This window comes from Nomascus leucogenys, chromosome 18, assembly GCF_006542625.1.
Source record: "Nomascus leucogenys isolate Asia chromosome 18, Asia_NLE_v1, whole genome shotgun sequence".
Lineage (NCBI taxonomy): Eukaryota > Metazoa > Chordata > Mammalia > Primates > Hylobatidae > Nomascus > Nomascus leucogenys.
This window is the reverse complement of record NC_044398.1, coordinates 52,310,814-52,329,657: the sequence shown is the minus strand read 5'-3', so window position 1 is coordinate 52,329,657 and position 18,844 is coordinate 52,310,814. Positions and strand designations below refer to the sequence as shown.

At 43.4% G+C, this 18,844-nt stretch overlaps 1 protein-coding gene across 1 annotated transcript in view; it reads right to left on the bottom strand.

Annotated features, from left to right (window-relative positions):
- SVIL (supervillin) overlaps positions 1-18,844 on the bottom strand; it is a 276,068-nt gene that overhangs the window by 173,379 nt on the left and 83,845 nt on the right. The gene's annotated exons all lie outside the window — the stretch shown is intronic.

Sequence of the window (18,844 nt, the reverse complement as noted above, 5' to 3'; positions counted from 1 at the left end):
CAGAACTCCAGGGGCATGAAAGACCCTGAAGGGGAGGCTACGGAGCCCAGGCTTTTGCATGTAAGCAGTGAAGAACGATGAGGGTTTGGCCCTGGCCGAATGCAAGATGAGATTTTTGTTTAGGAAGGTCATTCTGTGGCTGGACCAGGCAGAGGAGAAACCGGGGGCCAAGTGATCCATTAAGGGCAAAGCAGTAGCCCAGGTAAGAGATGGAGAGGCTCGGCTGGGAGCAGTGGCTCATGCTTGTAATCCCAGCACTTTGGGAGGCCGAGGTGGGTGGATCATGAGGTCAGGATTTCGAGACCAGCCTGACCAACATGGTGAAACCCCATCTTTACTAAATATACAAAAATTAGCCGGGCGTGGTGGCGGACGCCTGTAATCCCAGCTACTCAGGAGGCTGTGGAAGGAGAATCCCTTGAACCCGGGAAGCAGAGGTTGCAGTGAGCCGAGATCGCGCCATTGCACTCCAGCTTGGCTGACAGAGTGAGACTCCGTCTCAAAAAAAAAAAAAAGATGGCGAGGCTCAAGAGGAGGTGGTGGGGCAGAGGCCTCGGGGACCTAAAGGGAGAGGAGTCAAGGGTGACCACAAGATTCCTAGTTGAGTCACAAATCAATGAAGCCCAGAACTGCTGGAAAGTTCTAGATCTACGGATACTCCCGGTCACAGCGAGGTACCCTGAGATCAGTGCTTTAACATAAAATTGCAATGAGTGTCCTAAAATCCCAGGCAGCTGCAGATTCAGGAGATGACTCCAAGGCTGCCTTTGTACCCTAACAGTCACAAGGCTTCTAGCAGCTTACTCTCCATAACGCTCCACGTAGCCCAAGAGCCTTGCATGCTGGAGCTCACCAGACATCCTTATAAAAATCCAAGGGCCCTTTCCTTTGGATACAATTCCTCAGCTGTAGAATATTAAATAACTCGCCGGCTGTGGTGGCTCATGCCTGTAATCCCAGAACTTTGGGAGGCCGAGCGCGGATAGATCACCTGAGGTCAGGAGTTCAAGACTAGCTTGGGCAACATGATGAAACCCTGTCTCTACTAAAAATACAAAAATTAGCTGGGCGCAGTGGCACATGCCTGTAATCCCAGCTGGTTGGGAGGCTGAGGCAGGAGAATCACTTCAGCCCAGGAGGTGGAGGTTGCAGTGAGCTGAGATTGTGTCATTGCACTCCAGCCTGGGCAACAGAGCAAGACTCCGTCTCAAAAAAAAAAAAAAAAAAGAATACTATATAACCCCAGGTGTTGCCAAAGATGTTCACTCTGAATTGAACTCCAAAGTCTTCCAGAAGTCTGTTTACCACAAAACAGTCTGTCTCCAAAGTAGAAGCAAAGATAAAGAAGTGTTTGTTGAATGGCTGACTGATGTTCACTGCAAGCTGAGTGCATTAACCATTTCACTTTGAAGACTATGCACGTGGCAAAATTAAATGCACTAATAGTACTAACATAAAGGTAGGCAGGAAGGCACCTAATGTACTACAATAGCTTGTATAACATCAGCCTCATCCAGTGATCAAGGTGACCAAATAATCTTTAACACACGCATACACACAGACAGAGAGAGTATAGACTCCAAAGTTTCCATTGTAAGACAAATTCTCTGACACTACTAGTGCACACTTGATGCCCTGGATCCTCAAGACATCACTGGATGCCGGGCGCAGGGGCTCACGCCTATAATCCCAGCACTTTGGGAGTCCAAGGCGGGCAGATCACGAGGTCAGGAGTTTGAGACCAGTGTGGCCAACATAGTGAAACCCCGTCTCTACTAAAAATACAAAAAAAATTAGCCGGGTGTGGTGCCGGGTGCCCATAATCCCAGTTACTTGGGAGGTTGAGGCAAGGAGAGTCACTTGAACCTGGGAGGCAGAGGTTGCAGTGAGCCGAGATCATGCCACTGCACTCCAGTGTGGGTGACAGCGTGAGATTCCATCTCAAAAAAAAAAAAAAAAGACATCACTGGGTTTGGTGAGAAGAGACAGCACACATCTGCCTGGCACTGGACTGCTCTTTTTTGGAGACAGAGGGTACAATTTATACCCTGCAGTTTTACTCAACAGGGAATACCACCAGCAGTTTGGCCAGGGTAATGCTGTATGGGACTGTCCCCTACACCATGTAAATTGGGCATTTACAATTCTTAACCACATCCTCCCAAATGCCAGTGAGTTATTGAGAAAACCTGAAACACCCCCCTGAATTTTCAAATGCCCCCTAGGGTTGCCACACTACCTGCGGTGAAGAACCCTCGCAGTATTCACCGATGAAGTTCTTCTCTATAAATACTCTGTTTTCCTACCTGGTAAAAATAATGACTGCCCGTACTTGTCCATCTGATATGGTATAAAGAAATAATCTTTTTTTTTTTTTTTCAAAGAAGCAACATGTCAAATAAGCCTTCAGTGTTCTAGAGTTCACTGCTATTTTTCAGCAGAAGCAAATCATTGAGCTAAATTACAAAGAGACCATAGCAATCTCCAGGGCTTTAAAAGGCTGATGCAGTATTTTTTCTTGGAGAATTTAAAAATAAAATGCAGTTCAAACTCTAGAACCTACAGTGAGATTTTTCTCATAAATTCTGGAACACCACAAGTTCTATAAATCAAGCCCTGAAGAATGAGAGTACCAAGGCAAAGAACCCTCAGAACAAAGATTATGCAAAAGGATCACTGGTGATTTTCTATTTTTACATGAATTATAATGGCAGTGAAATAAAACTTGCCCTTCTGAACTCCACCCCCATACTTGTGCTACGATTATTAAAGTACTTTGCATTGTGAATATACTTTAATTCCAAGACTTCAAGTGCTAACATTTAGACAGAATGTACTGACTAAGTTATATTAACCAAATTGTTAGTAATAAGCTTCTCTCTACCATAAAGTAAATCCTTTAAAAACAAAAAAAGTCCAATCCTTCTCAACGCAAGAAATATGCCCAAGGGTATCTACAGGAATGGCTGCCGTAACTGGCAAATGCTGGCAGGAATTTTCCAATGACTGAAGTCAACAAATCCTCAGGAAACATGCTCAGACAGATGGCACTTCAAAAAAAAAAAAAAACCTACTGCATTTAGATTTATAGGAAGATTTTTCACTTACTTCAAATTTCTGTATAATCCTCGTTCCTCTAAGTTAAAGGGGGAAAGAAAATCACACTGCAATTCCTTATTTTTCTAATTTAAAAAACAAAACAAAACACGTTATATCCTTGAATCCAGCTTTTGATGTCTTCGAGTATTTTCTTGGAGTCTCTTTCCAATGAATACTACTTTCAAATTCTAAGCACAAAGTAAAATCCCAAAAGTTAACCCAAATAGTGTTGTACGAAATCAAAGATCACGATGTCAGCAAGCAACTGCATCTATCAGAAGCGATGATGATTCAGAACAGGATAAATTTAGAATGGTGTTTTCCAAAAGGCTTTTTGGATGTCAAATTCAGGAAACAGGTAAAGGCTACATCCCAAAAGTTCCTCTCCAAAAAGAACGCCAAAATATTAATAAAAAGAGTCTTCTTTTTGAAGTTTTTCGTCCCCTAGTGTCCTCGAGGCTGAACTTCCCCAACCTGGCCTCGGTGAAGCCATCCATTACTGGGCAAATCCACATGAAACCTGAGGACACTTCAGCCTGCGGAGGACGCAGTCAGAGCAGTGAAGCAACTTCACATGGGACGGGCCTTTTATGGCCTGAACTAGAGAGCCTTGATACCAGCTCATCTACCAGAAATAGCCCTGGAAATTCAGAGGAGCCCATCAGCTGTTGCAGCAGGCCTGGCCAGCAGCTAATTCAAATGCAATTAGGTTGTCCACACCGTCTTTCAGCTTGTTTTATAGAGAAATTAAAAATACAACAGCAGTCTACTGAATAAGCTACAACAATACAGACTTGGATGAGCAAACATTTCCCTACCTTAGTTTTTTTAGGCTAAAAAAAGAGCACACAACTGTTGATAAAGCTCAGACACTGAACACCCCAAAAGTAAGTAACAGACATATATACAATGAATGCCCGAAAAGTAACTAACAGACGTACACATCTATGAAACAGCATGATATAATGGCACATGTCACTACAAGTTTACAAATTGTGTAACCTCTGTGGATTTCTTCCCACTTCCAATAGTTGTAGAAAATGAATCATCAGAAGAAAGCATTGTGCTGGAAGTACTTTCTCGAAAATGACACAAATATTTTATCTTCAAGCCAAAGTCAGTCCTCTGAACTGGCAAGATCTATCTTCCCATGGCTCTCAGGTAGCTCACCTCACTGAAAAACCAGATGAACCTAACCTAATGAAAAAAATATTAACTAGGAAGCACAACCACTTCTTAAATGGCCATATGCATTTTTTTAAACATTAAAAGGCCACTGACATGTTGAATACACTCAAACAAATATCACAACCCTGTTTACAAAAATACTTACAATTGTAGGTCTCCGTCCCTGTTGGTACCAAGAACAGAGAGTCTTAATTGTCTGCACCAACCTCAATATAAACCACAAACCCCATAAGACTTGGGCTGGAGTACAGCAAAAGCTGTGTGCTGCGCGGGGCCTCCCAGTGGTATGCCTCTGGGTGTCAGGGTTCTCAGACCACCAGCTGCTTCAGCCAGCACAGGAGGCCTCTCTAAGCAAGATCTAAATTCCTGTTACTAATTAACCCTACAGAACAATGCCTCTCCCTAAGAGGACAGTCCTGAGGGCAGGTGAAAAGATGACAGGTATAATAATTAAACATTGGCTTCATGACTGTGTTGTGCTAGAGGTAAAAAAATTTGTCCCAGTCAACTGTTTTTTGTTTTGTTTTGTTTTGTTTTTTTTACCCATCTCAAGATAACACACAAACAAAATTTCATAGCATGGCTTTTGCATCCTAATCTCAGTCTTGACCCTGATCTTCTTTTCCCTCAGACCATATTGGCTTTTTCCTCATTTTAAAGTTTATTTGATCTTGTTTTACGTATTTTTATAAGCTGTGGTAAGCCCCTCCCTAGAGAAAAGTAGGGCAAAAATAAATAAAAACTTACATAAAACAGTTCACTATCTGGGTCTTCTCTGTAAAGAGAAGATAGGAGGAGAAAATGAATCACTGTTACCACAATAGTGCTATTTCCTTCCTAAAAAAGATTCACTCCCACAAAATAAACATCAATCTTTTGTGTGCCTCTCAAGTTTTTGCACACTGCTTCTCTGTAGCAACCAAACTGTCCTAGATTAATACATTGGACTCTAATAGGGTAAGTCTCCTTCGTCACTTCTTTTATATATCCTTTTTGTCTTTATTTAAATCCCAGTTAATTCTTCCTGTGCAATCCATTTACTTTCCTAATTTTTTTGCTATCTGCCTGGCTTAGAAGACTCATCACACTCACTTCTTTCCAATGATGATAATCATGAATTGGAAGAAAAATCAACATACAAAAGATGTCAATTGTCCCCAAACTGATCTACAGATTAACAAAATTCCTATCAAAATCTTGCAAGGTTTTTTTGTTTGTTTGTTTGTTTGTTTTGTTTTGTTTTTTTTGAGACATAGTCTTGCTCTGTTGTCCAGGCTGGAGCAGAGTTGTGCAATCATGGCTCACTGCAGCCTCCACCTCCCCAGCTCAAGCAATCGTCCTGCCTCAGCCTCCTGAATATCTGGGGCTACAGATGTGCACCACCACACTGGGCTAATTTTTTAATTTCTCAGTTTTTGTAGAGATGGGGTCTCATTAGGTTGGCCAGGCTTGTCTTGAACTCCTGGGCTCCAGCTGTCCTCCCACTTTGGCCTTCTTAAGTGCTAGGATTACAGGTGTGAGCCACCGTGCCTGGCCTCACAGTGATTTTTGGCAGATATTCTAAAATTTATAGTAAAGGTACAGGCCCTAGAATAGCTAAAAGCCATCTTGAAAAAGAAGAAAAAAGTTAGGCCGGGCGTGGTGGCTCATGCCTGCAATCCCAGCACTTTGGTAGGCCGAGGCGGGTGGATCACCTGACATCAGGAGTTCGAGACCAGCCTAACCAACATGGTGAAACACTGTCTCTACTAAAAATACAGAAAAATTAGCCAGGCGTGGTGGTGCATGCCTGTAATCTCAGCTACTAGGGAGGATAAGGCAGGAGCATCGCTTGAACCCAACCCTGGGAGGCAGAGGTTGCAGTGAGCCAAGATCATGCCACTTCACTCCAGCCTGGGCCACAGAGTGAGACTCCATCTCAAAAGAAGAAAAAAGTTAGAGCAATGAATCTATCCCATATTAAGGCCTACTGGATAACTACAGTAATCAAGACAACACAGCATTGGCAAAAAGACAGACACATAACATAGATCAGTGGAACAGATTGGAGAACCCAGAGACAGGCCCACATGAATATGCCAAACTGATTTCTGTGCCATTCAACAAACAGTGCTAGAGCAGTTAGACACCCCTAGGCAAAAGCAATGAGTTTCTACCCAATCCTCATTGTGGTACATCCATACCATGGAATACTACTCAACAATAAAAAGGAACAAATTATTGGTACATGCCACGACCTGGGTAAGAATCCAGGGAATTAAATTATGCTGAGTGACGGAAAGCCAATCCCAAAATGTTAGATACTATACGAGTACATTTACATAGCATTTCCCAGATGACAACATTATAGAAATGGAGAAGAGATGGGAGTTGTTAGAGGTTAGGGATGGGGATGAGGTGGTTTCACAGGGCCACATGAGAGACCCCTGTTCTGGAACTCTTCTATTGGATTGACCACATCAGTGTCAATATCCTGGTTGTGATACTATTGTATAGCTTTGCAAGATGTTATCACTGGGGAAACTGAGTAAAAAGCCCTCATGATCGCTTTGTATTATTTCTTACAACTACACCTGAATCTGTAATTATCTCAAAATTAAAAGTTTAATTAAGCGAGGTGGGGTGGCTCACGCCTGTAATCCCAGAACTTTGGGAGGCTGTGGTGGATGGATTACCTGAGGTCAGGAGATCGAGACCATCCTAGCCAAAGTGGTGAAACTCTGTCTCTACTAAAAATACAAAAATTAGCCAGGCGTGGTAGCTGGCATGTGCCTGTAATCCCAGCTACTCGAGAGGCTGAGGCAGAAGAATTGCTTGAACCTGGGAGGCGGAGGTTGCAGTGAGCTGAGATCGTGCCATTGCACTCCAGCCTGGGTGACAAGGGTGAAACTCTGTCTCAAAAAAAAAAAAAAAAAGTTTAATTAAGTATTTTTTCCAAGGAAATAGCATCCCAACCCCAAAAAACAAACCTACTTCAAATGAAACTTTCAAATATAATCCATTTGTAAATGGGCCTCTTACTGTAACTGTACTTCACATAAATCTATAGAGATTTACTTATTATCAATGCTATCTTAAGAATTTCAAATTGGAAATATTTCTTTTTCCCTATAAGAATGAAAGTTAATCCGAAAGTAAAATATTTGATATAGAATAAGAAATGGAAAGCATTGCTTTCAATTGAATGTGTTTATTTAGCAGGCTGTGTAGATACTTAAAAAGAGCACCTCTAATATCTAGGGCCCATCCAAAAATAAAAAAGGAAACCTGCACATAATTTTCAGAAATTTCATCGACTGCCCCAGATTAATTTTTAAAACCTGACCTACTCTGGAGAAATAGCAAGAAAACAACTTTTTGGAAAGGGAGGAGATTGGGTCATCTCAATTTTCGATTATATTTCATTTTTAGAGACAGGGTCTCACTATTTGGCTCAGGCTGGTCTTGAACTCTTGGGCTCATGTGATCCTCCTGCCTCAGCCTCCTGAGTAGCTGGGATAACGAAAGTGTGCCACTGCGCTGGTCTTCCAATGTGAATACTGCTATAAATATAACAGAAAACAAGTTTTTGAAATCTGTTCTCTAGAACTCTTCCTTTTTCTTTTTTGTTTTCCTTTCTCTTGAGACAGAATCTCACTCTGTTGCCAGGCTGCAGTGCAGTGGCGCCATCTCGGTTCACTGCAATTTCCACCTCCCGAGTTCAAGTGATTCTCCTGCCTCAGCTTCCTGAGTAGCTGGGACTACAGGTGCATGCCACCACACCCAGCTAAGTTTTGTATTTTTAGTATGACAGGGTTTCACCATGTTGGCTAGGATAGTCTCGATCTCTCGATTTCATGATCTGCCCACCTCAGCCTCCCAAAGTGATGAGATTACAGGCATGAGCCACCGCGCCTGGCCCTTTTTTTTTTTTTTTGAGATGGAGTTTCACTCTTGCTGCCTAGGCTGGAGTGCAATGGCATGATCTCGGCTCACTGCAACCTTCACCTCCCAAGTTCAAGCGATTCTCCTACCTCAGCCTCCCAAGTAGCTGGGATCACAGGCACCTGCCACCACATCTGGCTAATTTTTGTATTTTTAGTAGACACGGTTTCACCATGTTGGCCAAGCTGGTCTCGAACTCCTAACCTCATGTGATCTGCCTGCCTCAGCCTCCCAAAGAGCTGAGATTACAGGTCTGAGCCACCACACCAGGCTGAACTTTTTATTCTTGAAAATAAATATGTGATATAACAGTTTAGCCTTCCCAGAAGTGGAATGGGCAGATGGAGGTTTCAGGGCCCTTTATCTTCTCAGTTTCCATAACATAAAACCTAGATCCAAACTCCCTGAATCGCCACTTTGGAGGCCAGTCTAACTTATGCTGGACTTTTCTGGCACTTTGGGGAATGCCAGGTCATGCACAGAAGAGATGAGGCTTTTTTTAGTTCGTTGAGGAGGCAACACAAGCCCAGAATATGCTCCAGTGACTCATCTTTTGCCCCCAAAGTTTCTTTGGCCCCACCTCTCTCTTCAAGCTCTCACCTACCTTCTCTTCTTTTTATCACCCTGAATGTTCCAGAACCATTGTCTCCTCTCACCCAGCCCCATGTGCTTTCCAGCAAGTTTTGTCATTGGATTCTGGCTCCCCTACAACCCAGAAACTTCTCTTCCAACAACACACTCTCCTGAGGCTTCATCTGGACGTGGCCTCTATGGTGTCTGGCACTTTCTGACCACTTCTGCCTCCACTGAATGTCCTCTTTGCAAAATGTCTCCAACACTCCTTTCCTCAGCTCTCCCATGCCTTTCTGATCACTCCTCAGTTGTTTCACTGAGTGTCCACCTCTGCCTCCCTCAAATGTCCATATGTTTTCCAGGACTCTGAGCCTGCTGGTATCATCCTACCTTCTCCCAGAGTGAGCTCCGTCTGCCACACCTAAAGCAGAAGTCAGAAGATTGGTGATTCCCTGAAGTTCAGCAAACCAGGAGCATCTCATGGGAACATGGAACTCAAGAGAAATCAAGCCACACCCGTCATCTCCCATCTCCCATCAGGAAACTTGTTCCTGGTTTCCTACCTGACCACAACCTCCCCATCGGCAACTTGGCCACCCAAACCAGAAATCAGGGCCCTGCCTCACTTGAGTGATCATTCAGATCTCAGCAGTCACTATGCCTTGGTTCCTGCCTTTAACCTTCCTCTCTCCTTCCACCCCATTGATGTTCTCATGGGCCTGAGTCAGGCTTATGCCTGGAGTCTCCAAACTTCACTTCCACCTCTCTAAACCCATCCTCTCCGCCGCTTCCAGAATGGCCTTTAAACGGCCCCATCCTGCCTGCTAAGTCCCAATAAAAACTGTCCTGGAGAGTCCCCCAGCAGTTCTCAAGCGTAGGCCTGGCAGGTGCTGCCTCCAACAGACAGGTGGATAGCGCTTGCTTCTCACCCATGGAAGCCCATATGGCAAACTTTTCGTCTTTTTTATATTTTATGTTTTTATTTTTTAATCTAGCAAATTCTCCCAGATCCTGACCCATATGGCAAACTTTTAAAATTAAATTTGTCAAAGGGGGCTGGGTGCAGTGGCCCATGCCTGTAATCCTAGCACTTTGGGAGGTCGAGGTGAAGGGACTGAAGCAAGGAGTTTGAGACCAGCCTGGGCAACATAGTGAGACCCCATCTCTTTAAAAAAATAGTGAAATGAATATAATAAAAAATAAAGTTTAAAACAATAGGCTGCGCATGGTAGCTCACGCCTGTAATCCCAGCACTTTGGAAGGCGGAGGTGGGAAGATCACCTGAGGTCAGGAGTTTGTGACCAGCCTGGCCAACATGGTGAAACTCATCTCTACTGAAAACACAAAAATCAGCCAGACATGGTGGTGCGAACCTGTAATCCCAGCTACTGCAGAGGCTGAGGCAAGAGAATCGCTTGAACCCAGGAAGCGGAGGTTTCAATGAGCCGAGATCGCGCCACTGCACTCCCGCCTGGGTGACAAGAAACTCCATCTCAAAATAAACAAATAAAATAAATAAAATAAAAAATAAAAATAAATTTGTTAAAGGACAAATGTAAGACTATCCTTAAAATCACTGTCACTCTCTTGCATTTAGATATTTATCAGTAGGAGAAAAAAGGTATCCAGTTACAAATAAATACTTTGGAAATCACACTTAACCCTTAGGTTATCTCATACAGACTAAGACCTGCAGTGACGTACTTTTGCAGGTGTATTCCTACAAGCTGTGAGGCTTACAAGGACTGCAATGCCTTGCTTCATTACCAACACCACATTTAGATAAACCTAGGAGGGATGCAATTACTTGTGTTGGTGCAAAACAGAAAACAAAAGAAAACAAAAAACTCAAGGATGGGCAGCCTGTTGGATACATTCCAAAGTCCCACTTCTTTGAGCTGGAACCTCCTATCCTCCCTCCCACCAGCAGGTGACCTGTGCCCAACCATGAGACGCCACCCTGGCCATCCTTCCTATTCCTATCTAGTTTGTTCTCTCTGCTCAGAATGCCTTTCCACCCTTCTCACTTAGAAAACCCCTAATCTAGCCAGGTGCAGTGGCTCATGCCTACAATCCCAGCACTTCGGGAGGCTGAGGCAGATGGCTCACCTGAGGTCAGGAGTTCAACACCAGCCTGGCCAACACAGTGAAACTCTGTCTCTACTAAAAATACAAAAATTAGTCAGGTATGGTGGCTTGAGCCTGTAATCCCAGCCACTCCCGAGGCTGAGAAGCGCTTGAACCTGGGAGGCAGAGGTTGCAGTGAGCTGAGATTGTGCCACTGCACTCCAGGCTAGACAACAGAGTGAGACTCTGTCTCAAAAAAAGAAAGAAAGAGAGAGAGAGAGAGTGAGAAAGAAAGAAAGAAAGAGAAAAGAAAGAAAAGAAAAGAAAGAAAGGAAAGAAAGAAAGGAAAGAAAGAAAGAGAAAAAGAAAGAAAAGAAAAGAAAGAAAGAAGAAAGAAAGAAAGAAAGAAAGAGAAAGAAAACCCCTAATCATACTTCAAGCCTTAGTTGAGAATATTTCCCCTACAAACCTCTCCTGGCCATGGTCTCTGATTCCCAATCTCTAGGCTGTTAGCAGAGACTCCATGATATTTTCATATTACCAGGACCTAGTAACATGTGCCACTCAGTAAATTTAATAAATGTTTGTGATGTGGACTGAAAATATCAAAATAGTCTGCAGTTAGATCTCTTCTCTCTCTCTTTTTTTTTGAGACAAAGTCTCACTCTGTCGTCCAGGCTGGAGTGCAATGGCATGATCTCAGTTCACTGCAGCCTCCACCTACCGGGTTCAAGCCATTTTCCTGCCTCAGCCTCCCAAATAGCTGGGACCTCAGGCACATGCCACCATGCCTGAATAATGTTTTTGTATTTTTAGTAGAGACTGGGTTTCACCATGTTGGCCAGGCCAGTCTTGAACTCCTGACCTCAAATGATCCGCTCACCTCAGCCTCTCAAAGTGCTGGGATTACAGGCGTGAGCCACTGCGTCCGGCCGATCTCTTCTCATTTTAATGCAGCTACAACATTCTCCCTTTTGTCAGGGTGGATTAATCAATATATAATATCCCTCCAGAGCTGCAGAAAGAGTCACAAGTTGGATCCTCAGCTCACAGGCAGAAAAGAAAACATGCATCACCAGCTCAAATGTTTCTGTGTAGTGGCCTCACTGTCCATTTCTCACTCCTATTTCTGGACTCAAGATGATGTCAGAGCATTGGCCAGGACTGTCAGTGCAGCAAAGTAAGACAACAACACTCTCTGTCTCCTTGCTTCTGCCTTCTGAAAAGTTCTGCTTTCCACGGGACAATGAACTTGATCAATCACTGGAGGTATTTTTTAAGCAGCTCATTTCCAGGAGATGAAAAGACTAGGCAACCAGGACCTGTATTTTGCCCTATTTTCTGCCACGATGGAACCAGACTTGGAATCATTTCCTTTTCCCAAAAAGCTTAGGATTTTGAGCTCTATGGGAGAAGACAGAGACATGCTGTAGTCTACTGATACACCGATACACCTGTATGAATCTGAGCTTGTGGCCTTCTGTACCGTGGGCAAGTCATTTTGTTTGTGCATAAATTTCTTTCTTAAGACAAAAAAGGGGATATTATTTTCAGTTAATATTTTTCAACCAACAACCCCCCACCCCTGCCAGAAATCTGAATCAATTAATAATTCAATCAATTGAGTCTGTCTTTCTGTCTGTCTGGTCTGGTCTCGATTTTTCTCAAAGCTTTTGGAGAACTTTACTGGCTTTAGCTGAAAATCTTTGAGCTCCAAAGTCATCTGTAAGTCACTGGCTTGAACCACTGATGAGTGAGCCAACTCTTCTCTCCCAGGCTGTGGCTTCAGAGCAATGGGTGTGTAGCAGAGCTCAACACAAACAGAACTGCTGGCCTCGTGGTCAAAATGAGATGTGAGCTTGCCAGGGGTGAGCCTGGACCATGGTTTATGAGTCCTGGCTCCAGAGACCCAGCCTCGCACATGGCTGGAGCAACATCGCATTCCTGGACACCAGGCTCAGAGTCTTGAGAGTAATCAGAGATGTACAAAGTGTGACATGCTCCGTTTGGGCCGCTAGATATCTAAAAATATGGGATTTCTGTCTGCAGTCAAGCAGCAGCTCACTGCACCAACAGAACCAGGGAGGCTGCTGCTCAAATGGGGACATGAGCTGACGGCGATATGGCCAGTGGAGTGAGAACCCGGGAGGCTCTTCCCTTCCCTGCTGTTGTTGACATCACAAAGCTCAGCACCACATGTGGTTTGTTTGGCTGATTCCAAATACCAAGAGGGAATGGATCATTCTTATTCCTGAAAGAAAAACTCCAGGAGACTGTGCTCCTCAGGGAGCATCATCTATACCTTAGAGACACACGGGAGCAAGGAGCCTTCTCTGAGCATGTTCTCCCAGCCCCAAGGACCGAGAAACCCCACATCCCCTGGGCCAAGCACTCTCTAGCCCAGTGAAGGTTCCATTCTCATCTTCCTCCAGAAACAGAGCTCTACGTAATGGCTGTGCACTTGGCCAACCCACGGAAGGCCAATAAGCCTGTAATAGAATGGAACCACAGTCCCAATAATTCTATAAAACGGAACCACTTGAACCCAGGAGGCAGAGGTTGCAGTGCGCCGAGATCGTGCCACTGCACTCCAGCCTGGGCGACAGAGCGAGATTCCACCAGAAAGAACGAAAGAAAGAATGAACGAACGAACCAAAGAAAGAAAGAAAGAGAGAAAGAAAGAAAGAAAAGACGGAAAGAAAGAAGGAAAGAAGGAAAGAAACCAGAAACACCATGTGTTGTGTCTTAACAATGTATCTTTGGCTCCAACTGTGGATCCTGGGCCATGTCTCCCTGACAGCATGAGTGGAACTTCCTACCCTAAGGTTTAGCCAGTGACTTCTGTATTGAGAGCAAGGGCTACAAGACTGAGGAGGAGGGTCCCATCTGAAAACTGGGGTGTGGGAGGATGGGGTCTGACAGGAGTCAGCTGTGGGGACAGAATGGTGGGGGGTAGAAGGCTGAGATCAGGAAGACTGATTTCTGGGGTAGGTGGAGAACACCAAAAAAAAAACCCTGAAAAATTCAAGAAAAGAAAATAACAGAATGATGTAGAAATCAACTGAATAAATTTAACTTTATATTTAATACAACATTCACTTCATTTTCTTAGATTTCTCATTACACTGCCCTCAGGTAAGGGCTTGGTTTTAGTCTGGGGACTGAAAATCTCTGGTCTGGATTAAGATTCCCACAGTGCCATCAAATTCTAAAAACTTGAAATTCTACAGTTCTGAGGCATAGCACCATCTCACATTCTCCAAAGAACAGCCTCAACAATGAAGGGGAAAAAAAGAAGGAAGGGGCCAGGTGTGGTGGGTCATGCCTGTAAGCCCAGCACTTTGGGAGGCTGAGGCGAGAGGATCACTTGAGGTCAGGAGTTCAAGACCAGCCTGGCCAACATGGTGAAACTGTGTCTCTACTAAAAATACAAAAATTAGCCAGGTGTGGTGGCAGGCTCTTGTAGTCCAAACTACTCGGGAGGCTGAGGCAGGAGGATTGCTTGAACCCGGGAGGTGGAGGTTGCAGTGAGCCGGGATTGTGCCACTGAAATCCAGCCTGGGCGATAGAGTGAAACTCTGTCTCAAAAAATAAATAAATAAGGAAGGAATAAAGCGCTCCAAGCGAGATAAAATATCTTAAAGCAAAGCATTCTGAAATAAAAATTATTAGACAGTAGGAGAGCAAGCAAAGATAAAATCCTTTGATCATGCCTCAACTTCCCTCCAATAGAGATTCAGGCCAAAGCAGATCAGATAACCCTTTGAAGACCCTGAAGTTATTATCTGTTGGGATACTAAAGTGGATTATTCATTAGCAAGTACAAGTAATTCCCTCCCAAGGATCTATTGAAAGATGGCTGGTAATCTCATTAGTGGGATAGAGGGTGCAAATTGCATCAAAGGGAAGAGAGAAAATAAATAAGCAAATATGTTTTCAAACAACTACAGTTATTTAGGAGTTCTTCCAGGTACTCCTAACTCCTTGCTACAGCTCCCTTCAGCTTACGCTTGTACCCCTAGTGACATGGGCCCCCTAAAATGTGACTTGTGTGAGGACAGAGATTTTTGTCTGGTTTGTGAACTGCTGTTCATCTTCAGTGCCTGGGATATAGTAAGTGCTCAATAAACATTTGTTGAACGAATAAGGCAAATAATACATATGCTACAGGGAAAATGACAAGGCAATGAGTTCTTTTCCAAAGGCAACTTTATCCCTCATAGACAGCCCCCTGCCCTGCAATCTGTGATCGTAATTCCTGCTGGCTTTGTGCAGGCTGTTCCACATACCTCCTTCTCAAATACCTCTTTGGGAAAGATTTTCCTCATTAAGCAGTGTCTGATTTCAGTATAGGACTCCCTTGCAAAATCTTCCATGCATTCTGATCTCCTGGGCTTGGCATCACTTTCACAAATCTGCTGCCCAGGGACCATGTGTTCACAGAGACACGGCTTGCTGGCCCATATGATAAGCTAATTGATGTAGTAAGCCCTGAAGGCAGGATTATTTTTCAGCCAGGCCCTGCCTAATGTTTTCTGATGATGGCCAAGTGGGCAATTCAGTCCTTTCTCCCCAGAAACATGATCCTGCTTTCTATACCAACAAGTATTAATTCAAATCCCTCGTAGGCAGTCCAGGATATGAAAATTACAGTAATCTAATCTTGTAGAGGAAGAAGTATGAATCATCATGACACGGCCTGACAAAGAGCAAAGTGATTAATGCCAGGCTGCAGTAGGGTCCCCAGTGACAGCTCCCTGTGGGTCACAAACCTAACATGGGAACCCACGAGGCAAACATCAGAGAAGCAACATCCTGGTCTCCATCCAGGGAGAGGAGAAGCAGAGAGTAGCAATGCCGTGTTCTCAGGACCATGTCTGAAAACTGGCCATACTGAGGCAAATTCAGTGACTGAGGGAGAAGAGCAAGACTGGGTCTCAAAAGCTCATCTGCTCCATCTTCTGACTGGTGGAAACTGCTTAAACTCTGAAGCTTACTTTTAGGTAGGAACTGTAAGGTTTGCAGAATCACGGCATCACAGAGAATGACCTAGAAACCCCAATCCTCTGCAGGGGGAAACAAGAGGACATGCTTAGGACAAGCAAGATGACAGATAACCATGCCAAAAAGAATGTGCTCTTAACCATATCCCAGAAACATACAGTTCTGAAGAAGTCTTGGCCTTCTTCTGAAACCTTCAAGAAGTACACCAAAGTTCCCCATCTCCCATCTCCAGGAAACCACAGCCCAAGTGCACTGGGAAAGTTGGTCAGTGTGCCTGCAAGCCTAAACCATCACTTGGCTTTTTTTTTCTTTTCTTGCCTTCTTTTTCTTTTTTGCACAGCTGTATTCAATTTTCTGTCCTTGGGGTTTTAAAAGGAACATTTATTCTAGGGCCAGGATTCTCAAGTTTTATGGTTATACAACTCCCTCCCAGGGCCAAAGAATGTTTTAAAAGTCTTAAAGCTAGCAAAGAAAATTAGTAAACGTATTCGAATGAAAGTGAAAAAAAAAATTAAGACTTGTTCCAGTTTATATTCAACCTCTTATTTGATTGTATTGTACCTTCTGTTTGCTCTTCACTACTTTTACTACCCATTTTTCATGCAAGTATAGGTAGGTAGGTGTGTGTGTGTGTGTGTGTGGTGTGTGTGTGTGTAGAGACAGTGAGAGAGCAGGTGAAGAACAGAGAAGTACAAAGGTGTATTTCGAGTCTTCCACAGCTTCTGTTTCCTGTTCTGTGGTAAATTTTATTTTAAATAAGGTCTACAGCTTAAACCGAGTTTAACAAAAGGTCACGAAGAAAGAGATTCCTTCAGTGTTTTTATAACATTGCTTGCTTTCCCAATTTAGAGAGCTAGATACTTCCTGATTTTTTGGTAGTAGGAAAGTAGTTTTAAAAACCCCTACATTTTTTACTTAAAAAGTCAAATTAGTGGCATTTTTAATTGAAATGATTAAGCTTTTGTCAATATCAAAAAAACAAAAATCATTACCAGAAAAAAAAAAAAAGAGAACGATAAGATGACACTCCCACCAGCCCATGAAATGTTAACTAGTTTTCTCAATGCAGCCACGTGGAGTTAAGAAAACCCTCAAGTCCCTTACCTGTCTTCTTCTGTTCTTCTCCCTTCATGTCACCTGGATCCCCACATCTCACAGGCATCTACCCAAAGCCTTTGTCTGCACAGGTTCACAAACATCACTTGTATGTTTGCCCCTGAATTCTCCCGAAGGGTGGCTTCCTGCTTATGCGCACTCATCGGATCTGACAAAGCCAAGCTCAGGATTTCGGGGCTGAGGTTTGTGACATAGCACACACCACCACATTAGAGGCCTGGCGGCATCCCAAGACAAACCAGAAATTTTTGAGAAACAAAAGTTATTTGCACAGATCCACCCTGAGCAGAAAAGACGGAATCAGTACTCTTCCATAAAATGATGGGAAATGTTGTCAGTGGCACCTGCTTTGTACCGTCCAATTCTCTGAAAACAATTAGAAGACAGTGGAAACTGACCTTGCCTGACCCTCATCATGATGAGCAGCCGATGCAGGCTTCTCTGGAGAGGCAGTTAGTTCTGAGAAAAGCCAACCAAACTTCTCCTCTTGGCAATCACTTTCTCTTGCTCTTTTAAAATCAAGAAATCAAAGTGCCCTTTAGCACGGCCCTATGGCCAAGAAAGCCCTGCAGCCAAGATAACAGGTTGAAGTTCAAACAATTCATCCCAGATAACCACTCTAATTCTCCCATGATTGGAAGTTGCTAGAAGTTAGTCAAAGTTATAAACCTAGGGCACAGGACAGCTGGAAAACAAAAAAAAAAGATTCTAAAAGCAGGGTTTGTTTCTTGGGCTGGGCATAGAGGCTCATGCCTGTATTCCAAGCACTTTAGGAGGCCAAGTGGGGAGGACTGCTTCAGCCCAGAAGTTTGAGACCAGCCTGGACAACACAGTAAGGCACCCGTCTCTACCAAAAAAAAAAAAAAATTAAAAATTAGCCAGGTATTGTGGCTCACACCCATAGTCCCAACTACTTGGGTGGCTGAGGTAGGAGGATCCTTTAAGCCCAAGAGGTCAAGGCTACAGTGAGCAGTGATCGCACCACTGCACTCCAGGCTGGGTGACAGAGCGAGGCCCTGTCTAAATAAATAAATAAATGAATAAATAAAAGCAGGGTTTCTTTTAAGCCAGAAATTTTTTCACGGGTGATATTCTAACTTCTAATCACATAGGACACACTACTAATATCATCTTCTCAGAATAATAAATTTAAAAATCCTGTGAATCTGCACTCTAGAACAAATGAAGATGCTTCTTTCAATGTTTTATGAAAGTAATACTGAACAATTCTTTCTTCTGAACCCCCACAGCATGCCTCTCACATATACAATAAAACACAACCAAACAATTACAACCACAAAGTTTTGTTTTTTAAACCACACACATAAGAAAATTGCTACAAGAAGACTTTACCTAAGGTTAGAGAAATAAGGGCATTCTCTAATTTCATGCCAAGCCAGCTAGAAAACACTAAATTTTAAAAATATTGTGTTATGGTAGGCCATTTGTATTCCATATAAGAAAAAAATTTTAGCTAGGAGCACTCAAATATAACTTCAATTGACTTACCAAAATATGCAAGTGCATGGGCGTACACACACACACATCTGGTAAAAGAAAAACAAACACAGCTTGGATTCATCCAAGATGAGCAGTCCCTCGTCATGTGCTCAAAATACGATTGATACGGTTTGAATGTGTCCCCCAGAGTTCATGTGCTGGGAACTTAATCCCAAATGCTACACTGTTGAGAGGTAGGACCCTTGAGAGGTGATTAAGTCATGAGTGTTCTGTCTTTGCGAATGGATTAATATCATTATCACAGAAGTGGGTTCTTTATCATGAGAGTGGATTTGCTATAAAAGTGAGTACATCGCTCTGTTGCTTGCTCTCACCATGTGATGCCTTCTGCCAGGGGATGATACAGCATGAA